The following is a 26,176-nucleotide window of genomic DNA, read 5'->3' as shown; positions in this document are numbered from 1 at the left end:
CCACCTAAAATATACATTGCAAAAGATCCTTAATGCTGATACTGTACATAAAACTAATAGCATTCATTACACAACACCAACATTTCATTCTGGGGTCTCCTGTGCCATACAAAAGTTGATGAAGAATGAATTTAAGTAGCACTATTCACTTTTCTTACATATGGGTGAACAAGAATGGTATCTCTCATGGTTTTCTATTTCACTGGTTGCAAATGAGTGAGCTATGGACTTTGCTAATACCAGTACGTGTATATTAGTATGCGTACACTAGTATCTTCTCAGTTTCTTCCTTAAGCTTACCAAATCACCATCCAGAAATCTTTAAGATTTTAAATGAATGTTGGAATGAAACACGTCATCCCAAAGGCATATCAGAAACAAGTCAAATAGTAAACAGAAGTTTGGCTGTCAAAATGCAATACAGTCAAACAGCAGGTAACTTTCAACTGTCTTAATGTTTTTTTTTTCAAGAGAAACCATGTTCTTCCATCTGATTTTGCCAATTTTTACTGAGGATGAACTTTCTGTTCTTATTACACTTTCTACAACCATACTTGATTTCTCCTAATCAGAAGACAAGATGGAGGATGAAAATCATGGTATTTTGAAGACTCTCAGATTCAAACTGTCTTTCAAACTACTGTTACTTGGAACTACTCTTTACTACTCTTGACACCTTGAGAGTTTATGACTCTCTAAACAACACTGCAAGTTCCCTAGAACATCTCAGAAACAGACGCTTTCATCTAGAATCAATCATACTTCTAGAATATCAACCATATCTCCCTGAAGAGTTTTATGAGATGGCAGGAAGTTATTACTTACCACTAGTTCTGTTTATTGCAGTCTTCCTCTTCCTCCAGCCTACAACAGAGTCCTTACACTAAGCGTTATGGCTCCCACCTACCAGGAAGCAAAAGAATTGTCATTCAAGGTCATTATGGAAGTACCAGCCTGTCCATTTCCATCCCAGTTGCATTTCCATAGCATGGAAACCTAAAGTGCTAGAAATGCTTCATCACCAATCTGTAATGAGGAAGAAATAAAAAGTGAAATAGTCATTTGAGGAATGCTTGGGAGAAAACATGGCTTGATGATTTTTCTCCCCTGCCATACATTTCTTAGGTAGGAGCCTCTGCTAAAGAAATCAGAAAGAAAAGAAACACTGCCATAAACAGTTACTTGAGGTGAAATGCATGCTCAAGGCTTGCATCCAAATCTCTACAGTCTAAATGCTAGAACACTTGAAACTTAATGGGGCATAGCAAGTTACACAAAAAAAGGACTTGGTTGCTACGATGGATGCTTACGTTTTCTGCTACACTGATAAGATATGGACCTAGGCCAAAATATGGCAGATACTTGAAATTTTAGATACCCTAGCTACTGTACTCTACTCTAAAGACAAGAGACATGAAATAATCTGTTTCACTATTAATTCAATTTCCAGACAAAAGACTGTTCTAAGGATTGATGTATATACTCTTCCAGTTTAAATGACTCTACCTGTATCTCTATATAATTAAATTATTTAGTTGCAATACATGCAAATAACTTTTAAATATGTTGTGCTCAAGCACGTTATACTTAATTATTCAATTTCTTGGAATTTAAGAAAATATACATTAAATTAATTTTTATAGAGAGGAGAAAAATGACCTATTCTCTAACTCTGAAGAGAAAGAACATAAAATATACAGACTAGCACTAAACAGTGTTGTTAGGAATTGTATAAGCTGATGTAAGACAATTTACCTGTCTACAATGAGGACATACGACAAAGATGTCATAAGACTTCATGCCTTTGACATTCTTCATACTACCCTCCTCCCCTAAGTATTAAACTTCTCTTTTTTTTTTTCAGTTTAGATGTAAAAGAGAAAGGCATCTCAGCTGCCACTCTTACTGGCATAATCACATCTTAAACTCAGTCTCTGTGGAGATCAAAGTTATAAAATACGTAGCTACAAATAGTTGATGTGATGATGCATTAGGTAACCAAAGAAAACAAGAACAAGACCATCTTTCCACAAGAGCTGCACTCTTCACTAGTACTAACATGTAATTTCTATTTACAAGTTTCTCTACATGAATTTGTGAACTTGTTCCTTTTGGGAGCTGAGAATCAAAAATAACCCACTGATTTCATAAATGATATCATGTTTTAAGGGATAGGCATAGATTGCTTTCATTTACAGAAACTATTATATAAAGCTAGAAATATTTCTATTTTTGCTCTGTACAGCATGTAACATAAATGTTACATGTAATTGTAAGCAGATAGCAAATACAACTACTTAGGAAAGAGAAGTTGCATGAGAAATATTAGTAAATGAGGAGAATTGTTGTTGTAGATAAACCAAACCATAGAAAGTGACCTGTGTACCAATTAAATAAACCAGAGACAAAAGGCAGGACATCAGTGAAGCAGTAACTATATGATTTATTGACTTAAGACACCCAGTAAGCTCGCTACATTTAGGGTGAGCTTGGCCTAGGCAACAACTCACTAGGGTGTGAATCTTGAAGGAACAAAGTCTCTTCATTATTGACTGCCAACGAGAGTATTCTCAAAGAGGTAATTCAAAATAATACAACCTAATTTCTCTACCGAAAAATAAAATAAAAAATACACTCACATTTTGAGAACTGGGCTATTTGTTAAAAACAAACAAACAAACAAAAAAAAGCAACACAATTTAATAGGGGAAACATTAAGTAGTATGTTAAATGGGAAACAAACAAGTATTAAGCTTGTTTAAGAATAAAGTAACAGAAGCAGTGTCCATTCTTCCTATCATTCAAAAGAACTCAATAACAACAAAAAAAGTGGAGAACCTTCGTAAGTAGAATGCAGAAGGATGACTGAACTGGATTTGAAGGTTCCCAGTCTGAAGCTACAAGTAGAACACCCCTCAAAATTCAGAACTGATTTGTCATTAGGCACTAAGCCCATAGCTTTAAAAAAAGTCCCTGGGGCACTGAAAAATTAAATTCCACAACAGCAGGCATTGTATAACAAACACTGAGAAAGAGCAAAAAAAAACCAACAAAACCCTAGCCAGAGCAGTTGCTTTAAATGCTGCTCCATTAACTTTCACCCCATGCTATATAAATTATTTACAACAACTGAGTATTTGTTCACACAGATGTTTTAACCCAGGAAGACAAAGTAGTTATTGGGAAATACTGTGGTTCTTCATGCTGACAAGTGGCACCTTGCCATTTTTTAGTATCTATCTTATCAAACACTTTCTGAACACATTTGTAAACCATCAGGCTGTCAAAAGCCCTTTAACAGGTATTTAACACTACAACAACTTTCCCAGGAGGGTGATATCACTTGCTTCTATTATATGTGACCTCTTTGTCACAATCAAACTTAAAAAGAGTCCTTAAATTCCCAGTTCACACCTGACCTTTCTGCCTCAGAGAACTGAGACTCTTCACATCCTCTCAATCACATCTTCTGTACGTTCTCTGTCACTCACCATCCAGGAAGATAGTTTTCCATAAGAAAAGAGCAGTGCTTTTTTTTTTTCTTTTTATTCTCCCTCCTCCCCCTCTCCCCCCACAGTCATGGGCCAGACATTCCTTAACTGCTCCTGAGCAGCGCACAGCCTGCTCCTAGTTGCTGTTTTCCACCCAGCACCACGGACAGCTATGCCGCCAGGATTCTCAGCCACCGCCTCCTTCCATCCAGCCTCACATGACTCGTGCCTCCATCAACATCTTCAGCCATATCAATTGCTCCTATGCCTTTCTATGCACCAGACCAACCTCAACTTATAATTCAACCTTTCTTCTTTCATTCTTCCTCAGGCCACAAGCCTTCAGTATGATACTCTACTTGGTTTCTCTCTTCTGTTTCTAAGTCTAACAAACCCAGTCCCTGGCCTTGAACATGACTTTTCCTTTAATCAAAAGTGCCATTAGCTGGCACTACCACATTTCTAATTTGCCCGCTGCAGTTTTCAGCTCCTTTAGATAGTGTTAATTAAAAAAACCATTCCTATATACTGACACTTGTCTGTAATATTGCTCCACATCTTGAAGGAAATCTTTTCTGTATGAAATGTTATCAGACAGATTCAGCAAATACATGAACTGTAAAGCAGCTCTTGTCTCTCTACATTCAAACAGCAGCTCTTATTTTTTTGCTCTTTGAATTTTGCCTTTTTGTGGCTAAATCCTAGTTTAAAACCAAGCTGGAGAGAAGGAATCTCTTTAAAGCTCCAAAATACTACCATCTACCATCACTTCAGTCCTTACTAGAATTAACACATCTGCTTGTTTAATAAGAAGTGGTCCAAGAAAGACTGCTTGCTTCTCAAGGTTCATTATAACTACATTAGTAACCATAACCTGGAGGAATTTTACAAAGAATGACAACACCAGAAAAAGATTGAACTGAGTAAAATGATATTGAGAATGCAGAATAGCTTTGAAGCAGTAGGGACAACTAGCATTTAGAAAGCATCCTTTGCTTTTCTTAATGTAAGCAAAGTCTATAACAAAGTAAGCAGTAATTTGCTTAAAATACACTCAGCAGTTCATCAGTATTAGTTTTTGAAACTGCTGAAAGGAAACAGTGATTCCAGTTCTACTCACAGCAAGTCCATTGCATGCAGCTCCCAAGAAAAAAAAAGAAAAGAAAAAAAATGATGTGAACAAAGAGTCCTTGCTTTTACTGGAATACATTCATTAGTGGACTAATGAAAACTTCCACAAAACTTTTCAGTGAATGAAAATGAACATATCATACCTGAAGGCATTCAGACTTAAGCATCTGAGGATATTTGGAGTCAATAAAATTAAGATAAATGTATGTAGGTTCTTTAAGAAAAAAAAACGTAGGCGTGAAAACAGACTCCAATGAAACTGGAAATAAAAAACAAGGCATTTGAAAATGTCTGTATATTTTTTTTTTCTAGGATGATTTGTCTAAAAATTTCAAAAAATTGTTTTATCACTGAAAGAACTCTCCTGAGCTTTTTTGTTATTGTTGTTTTGTTTGTTGCAGCACTATGAAATATGGGATATTAGTAGTCAAATTTAAAGCTAGAATACTTCCTGTGGTCTTAAACTCTGAATAAGCTGTCTTCACTGTAGTAACATTTTCTTGTCTTAAGAAGTTAGTGCTTATCTGCTAAGCAGTGAAAAGAAATGAAAGGGTGATTATTCTGTCCCAAATGTGAATTACAACTAGATAAAACTATTGAATTTTAATTTGTATTTGCAGCAAACTAAGCATATAGACAAGAGCAGTTACGACAGCTTATTCAGCTGACATTCACTCAGCTACCATTACATCACATTCCCACATCCTCAGTAAAATAAAAATGATTACAGAAGGACTCAAAGGGGTTTGAGTGTAACAATCAGTTTTGTTAGCAAATAATCAGCAAGATTTAAGTGTGGATCTAAGATTCTTTCAGATACATTTCCATGGATGCTTCATGAAACAACTCCCTACCATGTTCAGAAAGCTGTGCTTTACAGTAATATGTGGGTAAGCAGAGCTGATGAAAAATATTCTTACTGTGAAAGAAATGGGAGAATATGCTGTAAGGAAGAAAGCCGGAGAAGAAAGGGAGCAGCCTACAGAAAGTAATTTATCAGATTATCTGAAAGAAATGAGCAACCGTAGGTCCAAGATGAGAGAAGGGAAGAATTAGAGACAGGATGATTAACTCAGCACCATTCAACTTAAAAACCAAACACACATTTTCATCTAAACAATACAGTCCCTTCACAGGACTACTAATATTACAAGATTACAGACATTTTTTATTATTTTTTTTTCAGTTAATTTAGTACACTTACCAGCATTTGCTGTATAGAGAATTTCATTGATGGGTCAGTTGTACTTCCTCTCTAAAGTGCTTTGAGGGGAGCTCAAGTGCATCCTCTTCCTCAATCTTTGAAGTGTTTACCTGTACCACCAGCTTTGAAAGTAAAAGGCAACAGGCAGGCAATGCAGAGACAGGAATGAGGCTGAGTACAATATTATATTAGTCCGAAAATGTTTAGTGTTGCTGTTAAAATCTTACAGGGACACAAAGTCCACATATATTTACTTATTTTTTCAGTTGAGATTTTAGCCACTATTTAAAAGAGAATTGACATTTTGGAATTAAATCAGCGATATATCAGTTGACAAGAATATATGAACAAATAACCTGAAATCATTTACATCATATACACATACACATAAAACAAAGAGGATTCTTAATGAATAAAATTATTGGTGTGTTATAACACAACATGAAAAACCTCAATACAAATAAAACAGAACCACAATTGGAACCTAAAAACTAAAGGGAGCACGTTGTATTGAGAACGTTGACAACTGTGGCACTATCAAGCAATTAATTATGTTTGTATAAATATAGTGGAAAAGAATTCAGATAGTGGTGGAAATACTAAAAATGAAGACTAAAGCTGTCAAAGATTCCCCCTCACAGCAGGAAAAAAATGTACTTAAAGGACTAAAACTGAGTTTTATTCAAAATTCACATCATATATTATCTATTCCATAAGTGACTAGAAAAGGTATTTCTACTCTGTACTGTCACAATTATTAAATTTTATTGTAATTCAAAACCCACCCAAATACAGTTACGGGGTTAAATGTTTAATGCAGGAATTTAGAACAACTGGCAAGAGGCCAATTTAAGCTACTTTTACCTATCATATTCATCTTCATATAAAAGAACAAGTGTGACATGAAAGTATCTGAAAGACTTTGCTTCTGAGCAACTAAGGGAATTCACACCATCTTTTCTGAAAAGTTAGGAAGCTCTCTGAATAATATAGACTATTTTCATAGTCTATATTATAATTCTGCTAATATAGCAAGATTAACCTGCTTTTATACAAACTGAAATTTAAGGGAAGGTTGGGACATAAAGGACAATTGGCTTCCATTGAAAAATAAATAGATATCACTAGTAGACTCGATGCACAACACTTGAGGGTCTAAATCCCACTATGCATGAGCAAAATACTCAGAATCTCAGGACTTGAGAATCATACAGAAAAAAGGCAGTGGTTGTTGCTTCTCCTACCTTCTCCAACCAACTATTATTGTTGGATTTATTGTTTTTTCTGTTTTTGGTTGTTCGTTTGTTTGTTTTTTTTATTATTTAAATGACTTAAGATTTTTTTATTTGTTTTGCTTGATGACATAAGGTGAGAAACAAAAGCATTACAAACATTGGTAAGTTTTTTCATGTTACTTCCACATTCAATAAGCAAGAAGTAATTCTGGAATGATAATAAAGTGGGAAAAGCGCATGGATGTCTGGGGAAACACAGCACAGGGTAAAGACGTCTTGACTATATAGACGGAAGAATTCTATTGTGAAGAACAGTAAAAATGTTAACCCTAGGAATGAATTAAGTGAAAGGTAAGAAAAATAAAGCTCCCTCTACTACTGAGAATAAGTCAGCGCAAATGTTTGTCTGTAAAAGAAAGAGACTACAGGCCAAAAAAAAAAAGGCAACGAAATGAAAAGGAGACAAAAAGAGATTCATAGCTTTCCATCATGTTTGCTGGTGGAGTTCACAGAGGAGTGAAGAGGAATTTTCCAAGTCAAAATACCATCAGTAAGACAAGAACTATAATAATCCCATATTTACTAGAACAAATGTCAGAAATGAAAACTACATTGCACCAATACCATAATTTCCACTGAATTTCTACCCTAAGATTCAACACTTATTTTCCAGGCAACAAGGCCAGAAATGTGACAAGACAAATTCAGTATCCTCTACAAAGAAGCTTCAACATTGTGCACATCAGAAACACCAAAGTATTCATTATGAATGCCTAAAAAGCAAGTTAATGAGAGTTTGTAAGAATTATTCATCTTCCCTGACTCTTAAATTCATCCATCACTATTTTCTTAATGCTTTTTCTGATTTTTAACAGTTATTATATTAATATATATATATATATTAAGAATTGAAAAAACAGTGACTCTAGGTGAGAGAAGGCAAGCGAGCTCAATTAGACGTTGGTGTCTTTGCCTGTACTTTTCCACATGTTTTACTGCAGAATAAGGACTGAAGATCTACAAATACCTAGATAACTTCTCAAGCCAGGGAAAGAAGAAATCGCAGTCTACTATCTCATCTGGTTTTAGCCATTAAAAATCAGTGTGTTTCTAAATTTTTAAGCACATATTTTAAGGAAACTGTATGACATGACTTTAAAGGAGACACTTATAAGTTTTCACAGATAAAAATATGCACATTTAGCATTCCTCTCACCAAGTCTTAATGGGGCAGGGAAGGCAACAACCACTTATTATGCTTGAATGAAAAGAATTCCACCACCACCCTCAGGGAATGAGGTCAACAGCTTCGTACGCACCAGCACCATTTCTGAAAACTTTCTGTAAGTATGGTTCCTGATTGGCTCGTTTATTTATGTACAATTCTTTGTATGAGCTGCAGCTCATTCCCATGGCTCTAGAGGAGTGAAGAGCAGACATAAGCCTATTTCCCTCCAAAGTGGGGACTAGCTGCTGATAGTTTCTGCAAATGCCTGCAGTTACTGAGGCCTGTTCTTCGTCTACCCCTGGCTGGACCCAGCAAAGCCAGATTTGCAGAGGGAACAGGCACTGTTCTTCAGTATTTTGAAGTCACCATGGAATCTAGCCAAAACATTGTGGGCCTCAGAAACCCACGTTCTCTGCAAGAGTTATGATCACAGCATGATCACTTAGCATGTGCAGCACTAGTGACAGACCTTTAATAGAAAAGTAGATTTCAGACAGCTTTCTCAGGAAGGAAGTTCATTCTTAGGGGACTGAATACACAGTACAAGCCCTCATAGTTACTGATGAAAGTGATGCTGGGTTTCAATCATTTTATTTTATTCCAAAGAAAATTCCCTTTTAAGGGACTTACCTTCTCCTGTGCCAGCGAATCCACAGGCTCAAGACTGCGAGGAACTGCAGAGCTGATAGACATAATCCACCTGCTAAAAAGGATCATGCTGGAGCTGGTAAGAACCACTGGCTGTACAATCCAAACCTAATTCACTCAACCAAGTGTGAAGTCCCTACAAAAATTTATTCTCTAGCATCTTGACCACACAAGGCCACAGAAGAGATCTGAAACCAACAGCCCAGGGTTACACCAGTCCCTAGGCAGGCAAAGGACTCAAGAAACCTAAGCATTGCTCCCAAAAGGTACTCTCACAAACAAGCAGGAAAAGAACATCCCATGACATCAAGTGATACCACAGAAATAAAACAAGGTATAGTCAAGTCAGCTCTTACATCCACTGTGAACTGGAAAAAGAACTTCAATGCTGAAATTAAACTACTTCATACAGAAGCTAGCATGAAATCCATTTGAACTTCTTTCTCCAAAGGCTATGGCCACAATCAGGACATAAGACAACACTATCAGTCTTCTCTGTTTCTAGTTTCAGAATGGCTGATAGATCATTATAATCAATTCAGGAATCTAGAAACACCCTTCCTAAATAAAGCTCGCTGTACTAATAGTCTCAGTTGATACAATGTTAGAATAAAACACTGTTTTAAAGTAAGCGTGTATCAGTACAGGAAGATACTATATAACATTGCACTGTCTGAAACAAGGAAATAGAACTGGGCACAATTCAAGGGTAACACAACGTACTTCTCATTGGATTCCCAACTCCTCACTCTATACAGACAAAAGCTCCACTTATGGTGTCCACAGCAAAAGAGAACTCTTTAACATTAGCCACTCTCTCATCACTAGGACAAAAAACAACAACCACCAAGCAACGAACTCATACCTTTACCTCTAATGCTGCTTCTCCAAATGCATATTCAACAGCAATCTTTGAATTGTACTTGGGATATTTATCAGTAAAATAGTACTTTCAGAGTTCCTACATGCTCACAACATTCTTTTCAGTAATCCTCCTTGCTAATATTATACACCTTGAGACTGAACTCTTCAGCATCCAAGGCTGAGCAAGGCTATCTCTGCCAGCTTCAGAAGTTGTTGTCTCTCTATATCTTTGCTACAGCTTCATCAAAAGTCAGCAACACTACAAAACAGTCAGAGTGGGAATTTTATACCCAAGCATCACTCTTGCACACAGTTCAACAAATTAGTATGAACTTGCTTTTTAATATCAGTTCCGTATGCCAGGCTGTGTACTGACTAAAATGATTGTATGAAGATTCTTGAGGCAATGCACACATCTTTAACATTAGAGCTCTCAAAATGCGCGAGTTCAACCACCACCTGTTCTCAGCAACAGCACAGGGAAACACAGAGTCAAACACATTTCTTTCTAAAACAAAGAATTCTGTATAGAAAGCAAGTCTTCAAGAAGCATCGAGGTCTAAATAAAAATAAAGTTTTGCAATTCAAATGGCTGTCACCATAACAACAAGCCTCCTCACAAACCTTTAAGAAACATTAACTTCAAAATGCTGTATGAAATAGGAATTTTTTTTTATTTATTTATTTTTTTTTCAGAAAAAGCACATATTTTGCACATATACCCAAAGTTCTTGCATGACAAATACAAACTACTGAATGACCTCCATTATTAGTTTGTAGATAGCCATTATATGGAGTGGATGACATCCACTGGATGGAAGTGAGAAACCATACACAGAGTCCTGAACATCAAGGCATTTTTCACAGCTTACCATATTTTAAATAATATATTTATATTAGAAACAGCTGAATTTTGAAATAAAATCCCAAAATATCACTTATCTTCCTGTGATTAACAAACCTACAGCCAAAGTAGCTCCCTCCTGCAAACAGTCATAATTTTTGGCTGAACTTCTTCACGGTAATTCTCTCAACATTCCCTTACAAACAAAGGCTCTTCAATCAAACGCTAATAATTTTAAAGGAATAGTAAAGACAAATCAGCTTAAAATATAAATACCCATAAAAACACAAACATGAGTTACACCTAACACTATCAAAAACAGAAATTCCCAATTGTTCATAACACATTCTCAGAGTGGTACTGCAGAGATGGATGGTAGCTGCAGTAGCATTTGCGTTTCTTGATCAGCTATTCAGAATAAATCGCAAAACAGTGAAGTGCGGAACAAGTTGTCTATGAGTTGTGGCCACACACAAGATCATTATCAGAAAAGAGGATTGATTCAATGCAAGGAAGCTGGGCAAAAGATGGTTAGGAGCAGGCAGATTAGATTCATTAGGGAGGTGAAAGAGTAAGAAGACTGTGCACAGCTGACTGTAGCACTGGAAGAAAATCAGGAGAAACCTTTTGTATAAGAACTTCAGTTTGTGCTTACTGAGAAATGAGAGACTTGTACAATCCCTACAAGACAGTACATTCCAAACATCCTTTCTACCCATACATTTATTCAGAACTGCAAAATAAAGTTATAAACTAACAGCCAGGTAAGCATTAAATGGAATACATTGGCATTCCTTCACGCTTCTTCAAAGGTAAACAGAAATATCTATTTTAAGTTGCCATGTTACAGTAGAGCATCAGCTTCAACAAAATCCAAAGTAAATATCACACTGTTAAGCAATTCTGACCCCCTTGAAAACCTTCTTAAAAATGGCTTTGAAGTCTGACAACTCAATTTTACTCAATATTAATACTCCAAACTGAAATAACCAGACGTTTCTTAAAAAAAAAAAATAAATAAAGAAATTTATATTGTTCCTTTTTGGATTTACTCAGTATTTATCCAATTCATTACCTGCATCCAACCACCAAGGTCCATATTAAAAGAGATAGTAAACTTATGAGGTAGATCAGAAGAGTATAGATGCCTTCTGGTCTTTATGCTGGTCCCAGTGTATCCCAAAATGCACTATGAGGACTATGCCTCAACTACTACTATTTGCAGATGTACAAAAATAGCTGTGGAAAACACTGTGTACCTACACACAGGACATAGACAGATCTCTACCAGTAAATGCAGACAAGCAACGACTGTGTTCTCACCTCCCTTCCCAGCTGCTCAGCGAGTCAAAAGAACAATAAAATGAAGTTAAAATAATCTGTAATATTGAGTGGAGAACAAGTACATGACTAGCACTAAGAGAAGAAACACCACCTTAAAGACCATCACTAACTGGTATAAAAACTATTGCTTTGAAATGCATTAGCTTCCAAGAGGTAACTCCATTCAGCTATGAACACATCACCAACAGAAGTGAGCCACTTCACAATACTTTCAGTTTCCCATACTCAAAACTTGTGCTTTCTACCACAGGTCAAGCCCAAATTCACCATCTCTATGCCACATCTATTAGTCCTTAAAACTCAGTTATTTTAAATATTACTTTGTCATTTCTTAAATTTTGATCTATTAACTAGAGGAACTCCAAAAGAAATTAAGTAGCAAGAAAAAAAAAAAAAAGAAAAATAAGAAAAAAAAGAAGGTCATTTGTGAACAACTAAATGCAAGCTACTACTTTAACAGACATTCCAGATGGGACAGAAGTCTTAACAAGGGATAGAGCATTGAAAGTGTGTTTCCTACAAAAACAAGTGATGTGAGCTCTATTAAGACAGCATCTCATCGCACCACTGTTTAGTCTCATTATACATTGAGTATGAGTAGCATCCGACAACCTCACAGATGGAGAATCAAGACACAGAAAAAGACATCCATAGAATAGATGCAGGGGGTCTGCCACCTAGTGGCATTTAGAGCCTTAAATTATTGTTTCAATTGTCATTATTATTGATAACTCTATTTTAATGGGGAAGCATTTGACAGGAAAGAACAAAATACAGAATGAGGAGTTTTACTTACAATGAAAATACTAGCCATGGGGAATGAGAACAGGACTGTGTAGCATCAAGGCAAAGAGAGTTTCAGCTGAGCCTTTTCTAGCTGTCTAGATAGTCAGAATGCCTCTTCATCCCACCTCCAGCTCACATAGGCTCTCTTCAGCTAGTACTAAAGTTGACTTTATCTTGAATAGTCCCTCTCACAGTCAGCTGCCCAATTTCAGTGCTTTCAGCATTATAACATCTTCAAAATCCCTATCCATTTAATATAACCACCGGACTTTGATAAATCTCAAAAGTTACCACGGCCAGGAAATGGAGAAAAGCAGATGCTGGGAGACAAAATCAGCAGAATCATAAAACCTTCATTTCCTTATGATATATCTGAATTACAGTTTGGCAATAAAGAACTTTTGTCAGCTCTACAAGTATAAAGGATTTCCCTGACCAGTACACAGACTAGACAGTTATATGAGGCAGCAGAGAAAGGGCCACTGGAGAACAGGGTCAACAACACTGTAAAGCAATGGGCCAGCAGGAATCCCCCTTTTTGTCAAGCCATAATCTCAAAAGCCTCCTTTCCCCCTTGAGATTCAAAGACAGAAGCATTTTAATGCCTAAACTAGGTCACTCTTTGTTTACACAAAGCACAAATGAGAAAGGAAGAATCACTCAAACAACTTATTTAGGATCAGTCCAATCCAGCAGACTACAAAGCCCAAAGCAGAATATCACATCTTTTCCCTTTTGGGGTTTGTTTGTTTTAAGAAGAAAAATTCAGAAAACACACCTCAAACAGACACAACCAAGCAGCTAATAACTTGATTTTGTATCTAACAGGTATGCTTCTCCAGCAGGAGTTTTGAACTGTCCTTTGAAATTGTCCCATAATCTTACTTGGCTATAAACTCACAGATGTTTCAGGTTCCGGTCCCTCTTTTGCAACTCTGTTAGCATTTCTGGGCTACTTCTACTATAGCTGCCTTAGTAAATAACACTGAGGTTTGAGCATCTTAGTTTTAGCCCTGGAGAGAAGAGGGGAAAAAAAAAAAGACTGATAGCAATACCATAATACCATACAGGTGTAAGACTTTCTATGACATTTTCCATTTACCTTCTCAAGTTTTTTCCCCTCAAAGTCCATAGCAAGACTACTACAAAGTTATCAGTGATTAACAGATTTGTGCTGGATTTAATTTGAAAATGAAATTTAATTTGAAAATTGTGTGCCCCCGGTGGCGCAGTGGTATAAAGTGCTGCTTGCAGCACCGAAGGGCCCGGGTTCGAATCCCCCCTGTGGCGCAGGGGGTAGAAGTGCTGCTTTGCTACACGGAGAGCTCAAAACCCGGGAGCTGGACTCGATGATCTCTAAGGTCCCTTTCAACTCGCACAATACTATGATACTATGATGATACTATGAAAGGGAGAACTCTAAGTTACACTTATTGCTCTGAATTCCACAGGTTTGAATTTCAGCTGTGTTAACGTCCCACTGTAAAACAAGCATTTAAAAACTACCATAGCAATGAAAAGCAGTGCATGCATACCTTGATGTGAAATCACATTTGATCACTCAGTGATGAATTTTCTTTGTCTTTACAGCTGCAGTGCACACTAGATTTCTGCTAAAAAGGAAAGCTCTCTCTCTCTCCCCCTTGTCAACAAGCTAGCAGCCTTCACAGCAATATTCCATTGGATTGAGAAGGAAAACAGAGATCGTTGGAATAAATGTGCTGGCAAGGCACTACTTTGCAACTGGAGGACTGTGGGTAAAAGCCAAACTAAGATTCTTCTGTCTGCAGCTGCCTGAATCAAACCACTTATAACCCAGAACAGGGAGTTAGGCTTTCTTACAGTGAGTATTTGTGGTACAGTCTACACGCAGAAAGCTAATTACAGTATTGAAATATCCAGGTATCGTTTAAAAGAAGCAGAGGATGAACTTTAGTGAAGGCACAACTTTAAGTGAAAACTGCAATAATCTTATGTTTATGCTGGTGCTGAACAGTTCTGACAAAGCTCATCTGTAGTGTAAGGAACTTTCAGAGCACAGAAGTAAAGTATAGTCCCTTAAAGTAGGGAAATCTTCATTTAGAACTGTTAGATAAAATGTGTTTCTTCCCATTTCACACCCTGTCCCTCCAATTTTATACTGCTTGGCTCACTTGGTGCTTTCAGCTTCTTGGAAAGATGAGATGAAGACTATTACCTTACAAAGAGCTCCTTATTACAGAACTTCTGGAGGCTGCAAGAATCTCATTCAGTGACAGACCAATTCAAAGGAGTGGCATTTACCCCCCCCAGAACCTCTGGAGCTTTGGCAGGTGAGTTCCAAACTCAAGACCAACACAGTATGTCTGCTTCACAGTACAACAAATCCCAGCAGAAGGCCAGTTACTCTGTCTGGAAGCTGAAGGTAATAGCTTATACATAGAGGGCAGGTAAGGACTGGATGTTCAGATAAGCACCAGAACTGTATGCCTTAATACTAGAGTAGATGGATTAGCACAGAATACAAGAAAAAAAAAAAAAAAAAAAAAAAAAAAAAAAAAAAAAAAAAAACAGCATTCAGATCATAATTTGATTTTTATGTCAGATGTGATCTATCCATGTAAGGAATAGCCTCACTGCCCACATGCTCTAATAGAACAATAACTGGTCTTCAATGGGTTACTTTATTCTACACTAAGTTTCTTATCCAGTATTCTAGTATGATAGTCTATGATAGCTTAAAAATAAATAAATAAAAATCCCCAATAAACTGACATTTGAAATAGTTTCCTTCAGAAGAATCCAGATTTGCTTCCCAAATTGTAGCATTTTTATTTAAGTTGTAGAATCTTGATTCTCCTTTTCTAGGCTTTTAAAAATGTACAGGAGATTAACTACTTAAATTCCAAACCCTCATAAAACAATCAATACAAATTACAGAAAAACTCAAAACAAGAAAAGATGAAACAGGATGCTTATGGTATTACTTTGTCCCCTACTCACTTCTGCAATGACAACTGAAGAGAAAAAAGATCAGACCTATACACAAAAGTGTGCCAAAGAGCTGGAAGCCCTAGCTCAGATGGCTAGAATGTGAGGCATTTCCTCTACTACAGAGTATGTGACTGTATCTGCTAGCCAAAGGTCAAAAGCAGACTTAAGTTTCCAGGTTTATTTTTTTATTTAAAAAAAATTAAAAAAAAAAAAAACAAAAACACAAAAAAACAAGAAAATGTTTTCCTTGCTTGTTCTAAAATTACATGCCAATGCCAAACATGTTTAACACTTAACATATTAATTCATTCCTTTACACAAGTTGAGATTCTAGCATATGTATCTGACAAGTCATTTAAATTCCAGCACCTTAAATTATGTAGATTGGTTTGTCACTATGACAACAACTTTTACGTGTCTGTAGAACAAAGTTGATCATACGAAAGTACTGGATGTTCTCTCTCTAGCAGGAGTTAAGAGTTAATGAAAGCTTTGCTTCTTCTGGACAGAAGGATGGAATTTACATCTGTTAACATAAGACGATGTAACATATGATTCCAGATGAGCTCTTTAGTGCACATGTATGTTATTTCATGAATGAAGAAGGAAGTTTTCTTGGATTCAAGCAAGGCTGCACGGTTATGTTGTTTGTTTTAAACTTAAATACAGTATACCTGAAGGAATCCAGAACAAAAGAAGGCCATGCACTGGGAGGGAGGGAGGGAGTAGAGCTATTACTCTTCTATCCTAAGGCTGTCTTTTTTTTTCTTTTCTTTTTAGACATTCACTCAACTTCATGGTCAATGCTTCACTCATAAATATGCACTTTTTCTCCAAGTATTTGTGTAGAAGATTCCTTCATCATTAACCAGGAGCACAGATGTGACCAAGATACATTCACAGTGTGCAGATAAGATGCCCCAGAATCTGGAATGCAGATATTTTATTTTTAAGTATCTATAGAGGGCACACATGTGCCATCTACACTCAGATTCAGCCTGTAAAGGTACCAGCCCAAGTACCATTTCATTGCAATGTCACAAGGGAAAGGTACAGATGGATCCTAACAGGCCCATTACAAATAAGTAACTTCCATACTCTTAATCGCACATTTGGACTTAGTTAATATTGTGAAATAAATGTGTTAATACTCTTGGCTAAGGCAAAAAAAAACGAACAAAAAACAACACCACCACCAACAACAAAACCTGACAAGAAATTTCTGAGGTTATCTTATAAAATTTATGTGGTTTTTTTTCCCCCACTTTAAGGGAAAAAGGTGTGTACAATCAAACAACACTTGCTCACACTGACCTTAGAAGGGCACAGTAACAAGCAAACATGAGTGGTAAGCTCAGAACAAAACTTAATGCCTAAATCATCAGATCAGTCTGTCAGTATCAGTTTACAGCCAGTTAGATTGAAGAAGTCATGCCCTACAGGGAAACCAGAAGTTGGGTTTGCGCCCCTCCTCCCCTCATCCCTTTCTAAAAGGAGAGAACAGATTATGCATTTGTCACATAGCATCAACTAATAACCCAGAGAAGAAAGGTTAGCAATGCAGAAAAAAATTCAAATCATTCTGTCCATCCCCATGGGCAGATGAGAGAATTAGCAAGCCTTAGATCAAAAAGGTAAGAGTTTTAATTGTTATAGCAGTAGAGCTGTTATCTGAAGGTGTACCTCCATCAGAAAAGCAATCTTACCCAGGAATACAGTGGCAGATATTTAAAGTGAGTCTCAATGTACACCAAAAAAGGCTAGCCAACCAAGCAGGTATGAGTGCTTTAAAGCACAACCTCAAGATAAATCCACAGCAGTATCCAACTCAAGAATTGCTTTTGAGAGTTTATTACACTGAAGTCCTTTATATAATTCCTGTGTCTGGAAAAAGTTAAAGCTTCTTCCCCTGCAGATTAGCACTCTGCTGGTGGCAGAGCTGAGAGGAACCTTAGCTTGATGGCTCCAAAGGAGGAGGTCAGCTAGAGCCCAGAAATATGATCAGCAATAGATAAATCTCCCCTGCATTTACCCACACAGAAAAACAACACTGAGAAGGCAAATCTTGTCCCATGTCAAATAAAGTGACACAAAGAATACCTTAGTTAATGTTTCCAAACAAACATACAAACAAAAAAACATCAACAAAAAAACCCCACCATTTTTGGTAGGGGAATAATTTTACCTTTCTATTAATATCACAATTGCAAATATTAATCCTTTTGCTTCCTTACATAGCAAGATGTTCACTTTTACATATTACTTGGTAGAGACATCTATTACTGCATTAATTAGCAAGTGCTTTTATATATATGGGGGAAGAAGTGTTTCATCTTCTAGCAATAAGTACAGATAAAGACAGGCTCACATTTTTGAAATGTTTAAGTTGAAAAGCATTCACTGAGTTAAGTTCTCAAGCATCTTGAAAACTGCAGCTGAAACAGCCATATGAATTATCCTTACTCTGTTTAGTTGCTGGGGAAAAACAAGTTTATCAACCATCCACTAACTGTGGGATGTCCTGAAATAGGGCAAATGGAAGTTTTCCAGAAACACTGCCTTTTCTTCCCTCTTTTCCCTTTCTACCTTCAACCCTCTGCAAGGGATTATTTAACTTTGCTGAAATAGCTCCAGAAATGAACTAGTTCTCACTATCTTGCTTAGACTCTTATCTCCATCCATAAATTCTATAACAGACAGTTTTACTGGTACATTTTGATCTATTGCACACTGAAGTCTGTTTCATGCTGTGGATGCTGCAAAATATTGATTGGTTTTTTAATTATTATTATTTCTTCTTTCATTAGAACAGTCTTCATGAAACAATGAAAGGTTTAAATCTAGAGACAAAATTGAATTGAAACTGTTCAGAAGTTATAAAGCACTTATAAAGCACTTTAAGAAAAAAGGAAAGGGACAACTATGAAGTCTACTGGATATGATCAAACACAAAAGCTATTACTATTTAACCAAAAATTGTTTATTATTTACAGTGACATAAACATCGTCATATTGACCAGCCACTGATACATACCACAAGCACTGGATACACTCATCCAACACTTGCTTATCTCTATTGGTATCAACAGACCACATATCCAAACAAAATTTGCCCTATCAGAAGATGACCTATGACCCAGCACACCAAGTGCCACAGAAATATTGCTTTTTACTAGTATGCAGCATTAGGATAATGTTTACAGACCATTTAATTCCAGATCTTTGCTCAGGTCTCTTCTGTCAACTGCTACAACTGCTACATTTTTACTTTATTCTCCAATTTTAACAGAAATTAACATCAAGCATTCATTGAAACCCATAGCTTGCCACAACCATTAAGATGGATGTCCTTCAGCACAGCCTATTCTTCAACAAGGGAAGGAACATTTAGAAGGCAGTGAAAACAGAATTGTATCTGCTGCAAGATCTGTCCTGATCTTTTACTCCCCTAATAGAAGATTCAGGTTTAATGTAATACACTGTATTCAGCTTCAGATAAAAGCAGGTAAGCATCTGAAATAGAAAAGGGCAAGACAGGTACTGCTTTGTCTCTAGGAACAGTGTTTTGACCGTAAACATCTTACGGCTAGCTTTGTAGGATGCAGTGGTCACATAGTCCAAGGCTATAGCCTACAATTAATGTTATCCTTTTATTCACAATAATTGTGTAAACTGCAAGTTTGAAGGGAACTAAAGTGCAGCATATTGATGAACTGGTATTTTTTGCATGAATTTTACATACTCAAGGGATTTGGATGTAGAAGGAAAAAAAAAAAAAGGCAGGAGTAGCATCTCCACAGTAACTCACAGGAGCAAGTCTAGCACAGAAGGAAAATAAGCTCAGTTCCTAGAAACAACACATATTTACATTACAATTCACATTTACAATGAGCCATTTCTATTATGCTAACACCCCTGCATTTTTTATCTTGTTTTAAATAAGCTGCCCGGTTTTGGGGTTTTTCTTCATTTTCCTTTCCTAAGAGCATCTGCAATACAGCTTTTCCTCACTGCTACGCATCGTGTGATCCAAAAATTGGGCTTAATTAAGTTATAAGTTTCCAGACAAATACAGAAATATGAAAGTCTGTTTCCGCTTTTGATTTGTCTGTGAATCTTCCAGAAGGGATTCTTAATGTTAAACTGAAATTTCACAGAACAGATATTCACTACGTGACCAATGGTTAGAAATAGGATGAGCAAATAAACAAACTAGAAAAAGAACATGCTGGATCTGGGAACAGTTCCCTGAGGAGTCAGAATCAAGAAAGGTGAAGTCCTGCAAATTTAACACTCTTCAGTTATGCTGTTAAGTCAACTCACTGCCAAATGTCTCACTCTCATAAGATCCTTCATGAGTTGGTTTTCACTTCTCTCCCCCCTTCAGTTCCCATCCCCTCCAAGGGAAGGGGAGGAAATGTATATCAGTATTCTTAATTTGCATTATTTCCACATCAAACATTTATTCCTTCTATATCCATGTATTCAGGGGAGGAAAAATAAAAGCTATGCTGCTATTTTCCTTTTCCGTGAAATTTTGCCCTTGGATGAGTTTACTTGCCTCTCATAAGCACATTCAAAGGTAAAATCTGGACCTTTGCCGCAATCACATTCCTTATTGCAAATACATGCCAACCTTCAAAGTTAAGTTATTTGAGTAAAAACATACATTAATTGTTATGCGAGAGGAGTGGAGAGTGTATCAGATTAAACACATCTGAAAGTACTGCACTCCCTCTGTGCCTAATAGCTCAGCAAAAACCTTGATTTACTCTATTCTGTTTTTTAAAGGTAACCGTCAGCTATGAAGACTACAGAAATGAAGTTTAACACAAAATCACACTAAACAACCAAACAATTATTTAGGATAAAATTACCTTCTCATATTTGTTATTCCAAGACTGGTCTGACAGGTATTGCAACATTTGCTGGTATAAAGTTATTCAGTTACATGCAAAAAATAATGGAATGCAAGGAGTATGTTGCAATGAACAAGCATTTTAAAAAGATACCAGCAATTTAAAAGCTTTTTTCTTTCACCTATGAAGGACAGCAGAGAATGGCTTGGGAAAACACAAGCCAAATAACTGAGAAGAAACTTGTAAAATAAGAATTTCAGTAATAACAGGAGATCGGGAGGTTTTACATGCAGAGATGCAAGAGAAGGTATTCTTTTACTGAAAACGTTAATCGCATTTTCCATCAGAAGACCACACAAACTTTATCCACCAAATAGCATGAAAAAAGATTGGCTTTAACCTTTTCATGTAAAAATTTCTCACTTCACACTCTACCAATAGTGTAAAAACTGATGATTTATTTCTCCTCTCATAGTTCAAATTAACACTTGACATAACTTAAAAAAAAAAAACAACAACAATATATCACCACATTTGCTAACACAAACAGCATTTATGCTCTCTCCAGGACTCAAGAACACCATTGTCTTTGGATAAAACCAGGTACTTGCATGACACAAACACTCCTGCCTAACAATTTTAGTTAAGCAGGCTAGCATCAGGAAGTTTCTCATCTTTGAGGTAACGGGCAGACTGACATCTTCAGTAAACACAGGTGAAGAGATCTGAGCTTAAAGTATCACCCAACTATTGCAAGACTAAATGCTTTTGATCCATGACTTTTGCCCCCCCACACTTCCTAGAGGAAGGGGAAATAGCTACTTCAGAAGTAAGCATTTTTTTAGAGAGCAAGAATTGCCACCATTTCCTTTGATGAGGGAAAGCAGCAAGGCAAATTCCCTTTCCATGGCTAGTTCACAAGAATGCAGATCCTGAACTGCTCATGGCAGAACAGGAACAGACTCAAGAATATCCTCAGGTTTCTCTTTTTCGTAACTTTCCTAGATTATTTAAATACCTGCCAGAGCCTGGTATAGGGAAGGGAAGAAACAGATCTCCGAATTGAAATAGTTAGAAATTACTGAGACCAGATCACTTCAGGTAGTGACTTTCTAGTGGCTCTTCATATGTTCCAGGAAAAGTTTCAAGACTATTTCACTGGAGCTAAACAGCAAGCTTTCAGTGCTGCAACACACACAAATATCCGGCAACTGTATCCTGAAGAATAAAGTTACCTCCTCTTCCACTCCTCACCAATCCCCAGTCACTCACATAAAATCTGAAGATCTGAGTCTTCTGCACTACTGCCTACAGTTAAATTTTAGCAGATTGTGGCTGCAAGTACATGTAAATGCGATTTATTAGACTTCTGTCTGTGACTCAGCAGACAGATGGCATCTCAGTACTTTCCATCCTCAAGCCATATCAGCCACAGTCTGCTTCAGTGGCCCTAGTTCAATTGAACTGCCATCATTAGCAGCCTCTTGAATAGAAACAAGCCTTGTGCACTCAAGAACACAGGATTTCCTGAACCATATCAGAACAGGCACTAGTCAAGACAATAACCATCTGAAAAAAATAATAATAATAAAGCAAGGAAAAGCACAACACAACATGGATCTACTATTATTTAGTTATGTGATAGTTTTCCCAGACAGTTCATTTCTAGCTGAAAATGTGTCTATTTCCTCATAGTAGAATGGTTCATGACCTCTATCAAACCTTTTGTATGAAAGGCGACTGACTGTCTATATAGAGAAGAAGGCACTCTAAGCCTGGTAATAAGGTTGGAGACCTCTGTGGCATAAATCCTCTTTCTGTTACATGTTACTTGAAGAGAAAGTATCAAATCTTTGGACAGTTGCAGTAAGAGATCAGCAATAAGAGATCAGCTAGAAATTATCTACCAATTTTTTCTACAAAACCAATTCTTTCAGATGTATTCAATCCTGCTGTATCCCAGAAAAACAAAGGCACAGAGTGGGGACAGCTTTCTTCAGTACCTTCAGTATTATTGAGAACCTATAGTATCCTCTCAGGATGTTTCTTCATGCAAACATCATCACCCCTACAGAAGTAACATAGATATGCTTGGGAAAAGCTCCTTCGGGGCAAGACAGAACAAGTCCTGGGGACACAGAATAAAGAACATCTCTTTCTGGCCCAGTCAGTAACATTAAGCAACATGAGGTTGAAGCCCATGCAGCCTGACTTTGGGGAGGAAGGATAGATGCATAAATTACATCAGTCAAGCATGATACCTTTGAGCGAGCTGGAGAGCAAGACAAATGAAATAGGCAAGGAAAAAGCAAAGAGAAGGTGGGGCAAGGCAAAGGTAGAAAGGAAAAAAAAAACAAAAAAAAAAAAAAACAAAAAAAAAAAACTGGTAGGAATAAAAAAGCTTTTGATTAACTGTACAGGTTGACAGAACTTGCAACTACAACTAACAGCCTCAGTACCTCCTGTGCATTTATCTATGGACACTTAGTGCCATTGGAACAATAGCCTAACTTCACCACTCATTTTTTCTTCCAAAAAAATAACATATTAATGCAAAAATAAAATAAAAAATAAAATAGGGAAAAGGCCACACAGCTAATTTCACTAAGAACATGCAAATCACATGGCACACCACTGGCCTCTATGATGCCTTTACATCAGTTGCTCAAGAAGCTGAACGAAAGGACCTCTATTAAATTAATACAGTCCAAGATTTAAATTGCACAGTTATGACTAAATTAATGCAGTTACTTGAACCAGAGTTTATCTAGATGGAATGTGTAACACAAACCATTCTTAACTGCCTAGTAACTATCCTCTACAGAGAAGAAAGAAAATAGAAGCAGCTAGTTTCTACTTCTGGCACTTTTCTTCTGTGAGTTTTCTTCAGGAACTGTGATTATGGTATATCCATCATTCAAGTACTTGACTAGTGAGTTTTTAATCACACTATCTTTAACTGTCCATATGAGGTATGGTGAAGAAAAGAAAGTTAGATTTCAAATACTTAGTCTTTTTTTTGTGTGTGTGGCAAACCGTAAATCATGGTATTTCAACACCTGAATGACCAGTTTCATTTCTTCCTGCTATTATCTTCAGCAGACAAGCCAAAAGAAGTATAGAATGTATAGAAGTATACATTAGTACTTGAAATTGCAAGAAAATCTTAGTTGGACATACTTAACAGGTCTTATGAACTATTCATTTTTACATTATCCTACAGTTTAAGGCTCAGCTTGCCTTGAAGGAACTGAGGTTTCTCAATTGTAACATGCTTAGAGCCCTCAGGTTTGCACGCTAAGCCATGTTTCAGGTTGACTTCCTAAACAGCTGAATTCAACTTCTAGACCATGAACTTTGAAAGCCTGAAATACTCAAATAGCAAACACTGTATCTGACGCATCAAGATGGCTATCCCATTTAATTCAACAGACTTGGCTTGCTTACCAAAAATGCATGTGGCAAGTACAAGCGAGTAAAAAAGTTATTCTTCCTTTCCATTAGCTTACAAACAAGACAAAGCAGACATTTAATCATGGAAATAAGAAACAAGTAGTAACACATTTAAAGGAGCAACATCCATAAGCAGTAAGCATTCAATCTCTAATTGTAGCATAAGAATCCTACCCCCATGATCACTACTTAGTATCTCCTTGTTGCACATATTTGGAGAAAAAGGATAATGTGTTAACAGTGCGGAACACAGTAAGCTGATCTGACTGATTATGACTGTCTTGTGCAGACAAAGCAATGCTATGCTTTGAAGGAAAAAAAAACAAAGTATATAAGTTAGTGTCAATGCTTAGAAAAAGGTCTTCTTCCTATCCAAATAATGACATTGGAGTGAAAATATTATTTGAAATGGTAGTTAAAAATAGAAAAAAAAGCACACTACCATACTTGGAGCAGTATGTTTTGACATTATAGGAATTAATCAAAATCCTCTGGAAATTTATCTAAGAAAATGAAAAGAATCTGGAAATGTGAAAAGCAAGTTAAAAATCAGTAGTCTCCCTTTTTATTTTAGCCACTTCCGAGACAGCTTGCTGTAGTGATAACATTTGTATCTGCCAAAGTATTATTTCAGCACAAATATATTCATTGGAATTGCCTTTATTTTACTGCCCTATTATTAATACTTGTTGAATGATGATTTCTTCTCATCTACTGAGGAATACAGATGGCTCTAAGTTCAAGCAGTTCTCAGTGATAGGGGTTTGACAGCGAGGAAGCAAATGCAAATTCACCTTCCTATGCAAAATCTGGACCATTGCAACACTCAAGTTATACTTGCAAGATTTTTGGTGTTTTGGTGGTAATGCAGCACACTTGCCAAGCCCATCATTCTTTTTAGAAATGGGAAATTAACTAAAAAAAGAGGTTTCTGAGGGCAAGCTACTCAAAGAACCAACCTGATTTTTCTATGCCAATTCACAAAATAAATCACACTCTGCAAAAAGCAAAAAAGACACCCTCAACAGATTCTCTTAGCAAATTAAACACACAATTATATTAGCATAACATCAAATAGCATAAATGTTATGGTAGAAGAGGTTCTGATGAACTATTACACAATTAATCACACACTGACAAGTAACAAAGAAGCCATCCAGTAAGGTTATTTAGAAATACATATATGCTACCGCCCACTACTTCAGCAAGGATAGAAGGCCAACACTACTTGTGCTTTCCTGTTTCTTTACAAAAAACAAACAGAAAGCCACTAACTAAACAAGCAAAACAAAGCATTTGTACTCCTTCAGGGATCAACAACACAGATGATGATAATGAACACGTTTCTGCCAGCTATGTTTTTCTTACAAGATCATCTTGTCACATAAGGAACGTGATGACATCAGATCACACTCCCACAACTCAAAAGAAGATAGCAGCTTTAAATATGACTAGCATCCTTACAAATACATTTACTTTTGCATGTGATATTAAACATTGCTTTAAAACAAACTAACTAAGCAGGTTCATACCACCAATCAGCTTTTGTATGTTCCCAGACACGCTGGGAAATAAACAGCAATTACAGCATTACAGAAAGAACATGAGATCAAGCTTGGGCACCTGCTCAAAACAATCCTAAAAATATATCACGTGGATTGTATTACAATTGGACATGTCTGAGCCATCTCACTTTTAGTTCAGCAATCATACATGGTATTTGTGTACAGAAACACAAACATGCACAACCTGATACAACTCAAATCAAAGGTATGCAAAACTGAGGAGTACTAGCAATAAAGTAGTGCTACATTTCATATTTCTAAAGAAAACAGCAATTCATGCATACACAAAAATACAACTGTAATCAACAACTTCTACGTCTTGCTTTACACCTTTGCTACTAATATCTCCTGCTCTTATTCAACAATGCTTCTAAAAAGTTTTCACCCACTGCCTAACAGCCAAAGATCCAGAAAAGTTGCTACCACAAACCATACACTCATGCACAGAATGCTCACAGGTTTAAATACTGAAGCCATCGTAACACACTTAAGGCACAAATCATTAGTTTCTTCAGTCTTAAATTTAAGCATTTGGATGGCCAAGACTGCTA

At 36.6% G+C, this 26,176-nt stretch overlaps 1 protein-coding gene across 1 annotated transcript in view; it reads right to left on the bottom strand.

Moving 5' to 3' along the window:
- CRIM1 (cysteine rich transmembrane BMP regulator 1) overlaps nucleotides 1–26,176 on the bottom strand; it is a 160,095-nt gene that overhangs the window by 118,976 nt on the left and 14,943 nt on the right. The gene's annotated exons all lie outside the window — the stretch shown is intronic.

This window comes from Excalfactoria chinensis, chromosome 3 (genome assembly GCF_039878825.1).
Source record: "Excalfactoria chinensis isolate bCotChi1 chromosome 3, bCotChi1.hap2, whole genome shotgun sequence".
NCBI lineage: Eukaryota > Metazoa > Chordata > Aves > Galliformes > Phasianidae > Excalfactoria > Excalfactoria chinensis.
Note: the sequence above shows the minus strand (reverse complement) of the source record. Positions and strands in the feature narration are given on the sequence as shown.